We start from the raw sequence: 9,341 nt of genomic DNA, 5'->3' as shown, positions 1-9,341 counted from the left end.
AGGTGTTGACAAGCAGTTTCGATGAAGGTTTCCCTGTAAATGCTCACAGACAAATATTCGGGGGGTTTTGATGTAACAGATAAATAAAGTACGAGTAAGTAAAATGCGAGAGAAATAATTGCAGCGAGTGGCCCAATCCTTTTTAGCACAAAGGACAAACCGGTTTGTTTACTTATAATGACCAAACGTTCTCGAGGACACACGGGATTTTAGTCTAGTGCTTTCGCTACATACAGCTGATTAATCTTCATTGTTTTGATAAGTGTTGTGTGGGTGAACCTATGCTAATGTACCGCCCTTCCTAGGACTAATACATACTTGTGATTATACCCCTTGCAAGCATCCGCAACTACAAGAAAGTAATTAAGATAAATCTAACCACAGCCTTAAACTCTGAGATCCTGCAATCCCTCCTGCATCGATATACCAACGGGGGCTCAGGTTTCTGTCACTCCGGCAACCCCGCAATTGGCAAACGAGTACAAGATGCATTCCCCTAGGCCCATAAATGATGAAGTGTCGTGTAGTCGACGTTCACACGACACCACTAGAAGAATAACACCACAACTTAAATATCATAACATTGAATATTACTCAACCATAGTTCACTACTAACAATTAGACTTCACCCATGTCCTCAAGAACTAAACGAACTACTCACGAGACATCATATGGAACATGATCAGAGGTGATATGATGATGAATAACAATCTGAACATAGACCTTGGTTCAATGGTTTCACTCAATAGCATAAACAACAAGTAGAAATCGATACGGGAGAGTTTCCCCTATCAAACAATCAAGATCAAACCCAAATTGCTACAGCGGTGACGATGTCCAGCGGTGGAGATGGCGGTGATGATGATGGAGATGATGATGATGGTGATGGAGATGATGTCCAGCTCGATGGCGGTGACGATGGCGTCGATTTCCCCCTCCGGGAGGGAATTTCCCGGCGGATTCCTGCCCGCCGGAGAGCTCTTTTCTCTCTGGTGTTCTCCGCCCCGCGAGGCGGGCTGTAACCCTTCGTGAGGATTCCTCTGTGGCTTAGCTCTTCGGGACGAAGGGTTTCGCGAAGAAAAGGAGGCGAAAGAGGCCGAGGGGCCCCACACCACATGGTGGCGCGGCCGGAGCCATGGGCCGCGCCACCCTATGGTGTGGGCCCACCCAGGTCCAGCTGGCTCCCCTTCGGCTTCCTCCGTCATCCGGAAAAATAGGATTTTTGGTAAAACTCCCTTCCACGGTTGATCTTCCGAAATATCGCATCTGACGGTGCTTTTTCCAGCGAGAATCCTTGCTCCGGTGCTCGATCTCCAAATAATCATGAAACATGCAAAATAGATGAAATAACATAAGTATTGTGTCCCAATATGAAATATATCAATGAATAACGAGCAAATTATGATATAAAATAGTGATGCAAATTGGACGTATCAACTCCCCCAAGCTTAGACTTCGCTTGTCCCCAAGCGAAACCGAACTACGTAAACGAGGTCCACATGTTTATGGAGTGAAGAGTCGATAAATAAAATACGGACAAGAAGCATCATATTCATTCACACAAGACATTATAGTAAACAACTTCCTCATATAATTCAACTTGAAACAAGTATAAGGTAATCACAAATAAAGGTGCATAAGGAATCATAATTGGTGATGGCAAACTTTGTTCTTGGTCAGAGAACATTTAACAAATTATATTCATCTATTGAGCAGCGCTCTCATATTAAAAGCTTATGGTAAACTTGCATACTCAATCATATTAATCATTGATGACTTTCAAAGCTATATTCATTCAAGGTAAAACTTGTGTACTAAACAAGAAAGAGTAAAGACATGATGAAGCAAATCACAATATAATGGTTTGATCACAACAACTCAAATGCTTGCTTGAGATGGAGGGAAATAGGTTTACTGACTCAACATAAAGTAAAAGACAGGCCCTTCGCAAGAGGAAGCGAGAGATTAAATCATGTGCTAGAGCTTTTTCGGTTTTGAAATCATATAAAGAGAATAAAAGTAAAGTTTTGAGAGGTGTTTGTTGTTGTCAACGGCGGTAGCGGGTACTCTAACCCCCTTGCCAAACAGACCTCCAAAGAGCGGCTCCCACGAAGGACGTTATTTCTACCAGCAAGGTAGATCATCCCTCTTCTCTTTTGTTTACACATGTACTTTAGTTTATTTAAGGACGACACTCCCCCCAACCTTTGCTTACACAAGCCATGGCTAACCGAATCCTCGGGTGCCTTCCAACAATCTCATACCATGGAGGAGTGTCTATTGCAAAATTAAGTTGCTTACTGATGAATCGAGGGCAAAACATGTGAAGAGAATTATTAATGAAAGTTGATTAATTGGGGCTGGGAACCCCGTTGCCAGCTCTTATTGCAAAATTATAGGATAAGTGGATGAAGCCACTAGTCCATTAATGGAGGCTGCCTAACAAGACTGAAAGATAAAACACCACATACTTCCTCATGAGCTATAAAACATTGACACAAATAATAAGTAATAAGTTTTGAATTGTTTAAAGGTAGCACATGAAGTATTTACTTGGAATGGCAGAAAACACCATGCAGTAGGTAGATATGGTGGACACAAATGGCATAGGTTTGGGTTCAGGTTTGGATGCACGAGAAGTATTCCCTCTCAGCACAGGTCTTTGGCTAGCAAGGTTAATTAGCAAGCATAAGAGTTGAAGGAAACAAACAAATATACATGTGATAGAAACAATCATGCATCTTACTTGTAAGCACAAACAGTTTTAACTTTTAGAATACTAAGCTAAGAACTGATAAGAAAGATAATAATATCTTCTACATGTATTTCCTTTATTCTTTTTAAACTCAAAGTGTTGTTGCTATTGACCATTGCTAAGTTTGCCAAAACCAAATAGATTAACTCAATGCTCCCAAAGTAGTACCAATACTAAAATCAAGATCAATCATATAGTAGAAATTGCAAACTAAAATAAGGTGTGCAATATGTAAATGATAAGACTTCTCATTAATATTCCAAAACGATAACTCACACCAAGGGATACATAGACAAACTAAAGGAGAGATACTTCCACACTTGCAACCCATCTCATACGATAACTTCCCTACTCATGATATGACACTACTTGATAGTAAAAAGTAAAAGGTAATGATAATGTGATACCGCGGCACTCCCCCAAGCTTGGAACAAACCAAGGGGATGCCAATACCGATGATGAATTACTCCTTTGGTGATGGTGGTGATGAATTCCCGTCTCCAGACTTCCAAGATAGAGGCTCTCCATCAACAAATGACATCTTGGTCTCGGGAATCCTGAAACTAGCAGCACGGCTTATATGTTTAAACCTGTTTTCATACTCATAGTTCGATTATGAATGTCATAGAGTTGAGCTTGGAGTTTGTTGGTGGTGTCGTGAAGTGAGAGGATGTCGCCCCATAGCTTTGCGGTTTCCTTCTCGTGTTCGGCAATGAGTTCTGACACAATCTTGTGAAAGATATCCACTTCACGCTCGGCCATCTTCTTGTAATTGAAGACCTCTTGTTCTAGCTTCTCCATCCTGTCTTCCAAGCTTCCTTCGCCTTTGGGACCCTGAACATCTTTGATCTGCAGTTTTCCCTCGACGAGCATCAACTCCTTTGGGTGCATCCTCAGCTCCTCCATGTACAAGTTGCCAACATCCTTGCAGGAGCTGTCCTTCGGAGTCCCCGATGAAGACATGATGGCTCTAGATCTAAAACAAATCCTGGCAGAAACAGCTCGAAACAAAACACGTCGAGAGAACGATATACGGACCTCCAGGGGTCCGGGGGATTTTATAATAAAAAATTTCAGAACAGACGGAAAGTACCAGATCGAACTAGAGTCGGAAAGGGGAAACGAGGCGGCCAGACCATAAGTCGGCGCGGGCCCAGGTCAGGCCGCGCCGGCCTATGGTGGCACGCCCTCGTGCGTCCTTTCCACTCCGTTTCGAACTCGTAATTTTTCATATTTTCCAAAAACAACAAAAATAATGTTCGGAAAGTAAATCGCGAACTTTTCATTACCGAGTCTTGTTACCTATTCAAAGTCGAGTTACGGCGGATTGTCAATTTGTCCTTTGATGAAAGCCTCCGGTGTTTCCACTCGAATAATATCAACATCAACATTATAAGAATCACCGAGATATAATGCTTGAGTCTTTGTCCATTCACCACTTGCGTAGCATTGCCTTGGAGAGAGCTAATTTTAATTGCTCCTGAACGATACACCTCCTCAACAACATACGGTCCTTCCCATTTCGAGAGTAATTTCCCTGCAAAGAATCGAGACGAGACCGATACAATAGGACTTTATCCCCAATATTAAACTCTCTTTTGATGATCCTTCTATCATGCCATTTTTTAACTTTTTCTTTAAAGAGTTTAGCATTTTCATAAGCTTCACTTCTCCATTCATCTAGAGAACTTAATTGTAGCAACCTCTTATCACCGGCAAGTTTAGGATCTTTATTTAATTCTCTAACGACCCGATAAGCTTTGTGTTCTAGTTCTAAAGGTAAATGACAAGCTTTTCCAGTAAACCATTTTATAAGGTGACATTCCCATGGGGTTTTTATAAGCAGTTCTATAAGCCCATAGTGCGTCTTTCAATTTACTAGCCCAATTCTTTCTAGATTTATTAACGGTTTTATGCAAGATAGATTTAATTTCTCTATTTGATAATTCTACTTGACCACTACTTTGAGGGTGATAAGCGGAAGCAATTCTATGATTAATACCATACTTAGCAAGAGTTTTTCTAAAACCTCCATGAATAAAATGAGAACCTCCATCAGTCATAATATATCTAGGTACTCCAAATCTAGGAAAAATAATATCTAAAAGCATTTTTAAAGAGGTCTCACCATCAGCACTTTTTGTAGGTATGGCCTCCACCCATTTAGTAACATAATCAACAGCAACAAGTATATGAGTGTTACCTTTTGAAGAGGGAAAAGGTACCATGAAGTCAAATCCCCAACAATCAAACGGTTCAATAACAAGAGTATAATTCATAGGCATTTCATTGCGTCTGGAGATATTACCAACCCTTTGACATTCATCACAAGATAAAATAAACTTCCTTGCATCTTTAAAGAGAGTTGGCCAATAAAAACCTGATTGTAGAACCTTTTGCGCGGTTCTATCTCCGGCGTGATGTCCTCCATAAGCACTGCCATGACATTTACTCAGTATCTCTTGTTGTTCATATTCGGGAACACACCTTCGCATAATACCATCCACTCCTTCTTTATATAAGTGTGGGTCATCCCAGAAATAATGCCTCAAGTCATAAAAGAATTTCCTCCTCTGCTGAAGTTGAAAAGGTTGGAGGCAAGTACTTGGAAACAATAAAGTTAGCATAATCGGCATACCAAGGATCTGTCTCGCGAACTCACCTTTATTACAGCTAATTGTTCATTTGGAAAACTATCATTAACGGGAACAGGATCATAAGCAATATTTTCCAATCTAGACAAATTATCGGCAACGGGATTATCGGCACCTTTCCTATCTACAATATGTAAATCAAGTTCTTGCAAAAGAAGTACCCATCTAATAAGCCTCGGCTTAGCATCTTTCTTCGTCATAAGGTATCTAATTGCGGCATGATCGGTATGAATTGTAACTTTTGAATCAACAATATAAGATCTAAATTTATCACAAGCAAAGACTACAGCTAACAATTCTTTTTCAGTAGTAGCATAATTTCTTTGAGCAGCATCAAGAGTCTTGCTAGCATAATGAATAACATTTAATTTTTTATCTACTCGTTGTCCAAGAACAGCGCCTACGACAAAATCACTAGCATCACACATAATTTCAAATGGTAAATTCCAATCAGGAGGTTCAACTATAGGAGCAGTTGTTAATGCTTTCTTTAGAGTTTCAAAAGCTTCCTTACAATCATCATCAAAAACAAAAGGTACATCTTTTTGAAGAAGATTAGTAAGAGGCTTTGAAATCTTGGAGAAGTCTTTAATAAATCTCCTATAAAACCCAACATGACCAAGAACACTACGAATACCTTTAACATCCCTCGGATAGGGCATCTTCTCAATAGCTTCAACTTTAGCTCTATCAACTTCGATACCTCTCTCGGAAATTTTATGTCCCAATACAATTCCTTCATTAACCATAAAGTGGCATTTCTCCCAATTAAGAACAAGGTTAGTTTCTTCACATCTCTGCAAAACTTTATCAAGGTTTCGCAAGCAACTATCAAAAGAATTCCCGTAGACAGAAAAATCATCCATGAATACTTCCACAATACTCTCACAAAAGCCATGAAAAATAAGCGGACATGCATCTTTGAAAAGTAGCGAGAGCATTACATAAACCAAAAGGCATACGCCTATAAGCATAAGTTCCATAGGGACAAGTAAAAGTGGTTTTCTCTTGATCTTTAGCTTTAACGACAATTTGTGAAAACCCAGAATAACCATCAAGAAAGCAAAAATGAGTATTTTTAGATAACCTTTCTAGCATTTGATCAATAAATGGTAAAGGGTAATGATCTTTCTTAGTAACTTTATTAACTTTTCGATAATCAATGCACATTCTATACCCTACAACTACTCTTTGAGGTATGAGCTCATCATTATCATTAGGCACAACGATCATTCCTCCTTTCTTAGGAACGCAATGCACGAGGACTAACCCATCTACTATCAGCAATAGGATATATAATACCAGCTTCAAGAAGTCGTAATACCTCATTTCTTACCACATCCTTCATCTTGGGAATTAGACGACGCTGAGGTTCAACAACAGGCTTCGCATCGTCTTCCATATTAATGGCATGTTGGCAAATAGAGGGAGAAATCCCCTTCAAGTCATCAAGAGTATAGCCAATAGCACCTCGGTGTTTCTTCAATATTTGCAATAATCTTTCTTCTTCAAACTCTGTAAGTTTAGAACTAATAATAACGGGATATATTTTCTTATCATCAATATGAGCATATTTAAGATTATCGGGCAGAGGCTTTAAATCAAAAACAGGATCTTCCTTTGGTGGCGGTGTTGTACCCAAGTCTTCCACCGGTAAATCATGCTTGAGAATAGGTTGGCGAAGAAAAATCTCCTCAAGCTCATCTCTTTCTTTCCTAAAAACTTCACTCTCGCTATCCTCCAAATGTTGCTGCAAAGGATTATTAGGAACAAGAACAATAGATGCACACTTTGCTCCATTTTAAAATCATTACTAGGCAAATCAGCTTTATAAGGAGTTTTAGTAAATTTAGAGAAGTTAAACTCATAAGATTCACCAGCAAATTTAGTCAAAATTTTCTCTTTCTTGCAATCTATAATAGCTCCACAAGTATTTAGAAAAGGTCTACCAAAAATGATAGGACAATAATCACTAGCAGCAGAACCAAGTACCAAAAAGTCAGCAGGATATTTAATCTTACCACATAGAACTTCCACATCTCGAACAATGCCAATTGGTGAAATAGTTTCTCTATTAGCCAGCTGAATAACCACGTCAATATCTTCAAGTTCACAAGAATCAATTTCGTGCATAATCTCCGTGTAAAGCTCATAAGGAATAGCACTAACACTTGTACCAATATCACATAAACCATAATAGCAATGATCACCAATTTTAACAGATAGCATAGGAACACTAGCTTGTTTGGGTTTATTAGGATGTGAAACAATATTAGAAGCATCTTCACGAGAAAATAATATGACCATCCTCTACATTTTCGGTCACAAGATCTTTAACTATGGCAACGAGCGAGTTCAACTTTTATTTGTTCTTCGGGTTCTCTAGGTTTCTTTTCACTTTTATGAACCGCACTATTTATAACAGAGTACTCTTTCATTTTAGCCAGGAAAAGGAGTTTTTTCAATATAAGCTTCAGGAATAACACGATCAGCAGTTTCAACTACAACACACTTATTAATAGATGAATCAATTTTATCTTTATACGGTTCATGATACTTATCAAAATTCTTCTTAGGCAATTAATAATGAGAGGCAAAAGCTTTATAAAGGTTTGCAGCAACTTGAGAATCAAGACCATATGTAGCACTAATATTACGAAATGTATCAGTATCCATAAAAGCTTCAATGCATTTATAATCATAAATTATACCTGATTCTCTATATTTGTCGTTCTCCCAACCTTCAGTATTTTCTTGGATCCGATCAAGAAGGTCCCTTTTAAACTCTTCTTTGTTGCGTGTAAATGATCCAAAACAAGAAGTATCCAGCAAGGTCTTGTCTTGAAAAGAAAGTCTTGCATAGAAATTATCAATAATAACATTACCAGGAAGCTCATGAATGGGGCATTTGAGCATTAAAGACTTCAATCTCCCCCAAGCTTGGGCAATACTCTCTCCATTATGAGGCCGAGAAATTATATATGCGGTTCCGATCTTTGTGAATTTCACTTGGAGGATAAAATTTGGAATAAAATAAAGGCACAATGTCCTCCCAATCAAGAGAATCACCATTCTTCAGCAATTTATACCAATGCGCCGCTTTACCAGACAGCGATATAGAGAATAGTTTCTTCCTAACTTCATTCATAGCAATACCTGCACATTTGAATAACCCGCATAATTCATGCAAAAACAGTAAATGATCACCGGGATGGACGGTTCCATCCCCTTCATAGCGGTTATCCATAACATGTTCAATAATTTTCGTAGGTATTTTATATGGTATTACTTCCTCACCTGGCGCCTCATCCACTACCGTTGCAGTAGTAGTAGATTTCCCAAATAGAAATTGAAGAGAAGATCTCTCCATAATGACTTATAGCAGCAGCCAGAAATAAAATCAGCACAAACAGTAAAGGTTTTCCTTACCAATTCCACTTACCAAGAGCGCTTCACTCCCCGGCAACGGCGCCAGAAAATAGTCTTGATGACCCACAAGTATAGGGGGTGTATCGTAGTATCTTCGATAAGTAAGAATGTCGATCCCAACGAGGAGCAGAAGGTGTTGACAAGCCGTTTCGATGAAGGTTTCCCTGTAAATGCTCACGAGACAAATATTCGGGGGTTTTGATGTAACGGATAAATAAAGTACGAGTAAGTAAAATGCGAGAGAAATAATTGCAGCGAGTGGCCCAATCCTTTTTAGCACAAAGGACAAGCCGGTTTGTTTACTTATAATGACCAAACGTTCTCGAGGACACACGGGATTTTAGTCTAGTGCTTTCGCTACATACGGCTAATTAATCTTCATTGTTTTGATAAGTGTTGTGTGGGTGAACCTATGCTAATGTACCGCCCTTCCTAGGACTAATACATACTTGTGATTATACCCCTTGCAAGCATCCGCAACTACAAGAAAGTAATTAAGATAA

Source organism: Lolium rigidum, chromosome 1, assembly GCF_022539505.1.
Source record: "Lolium rigidum isolate FL_2022 chromosome 1, APGP_CSIRO_Lrig_0.1, whole genome shotgun sequence".
Lineage (NCBI taxonomy): Eukaryota > Viridiplantae > Streptophyta > Magnoliopsida > Poales > Poaceae > Lolium > Lolium rigidum.
This window is presented reverse-complemented; position numbering follows the sequence as displayed.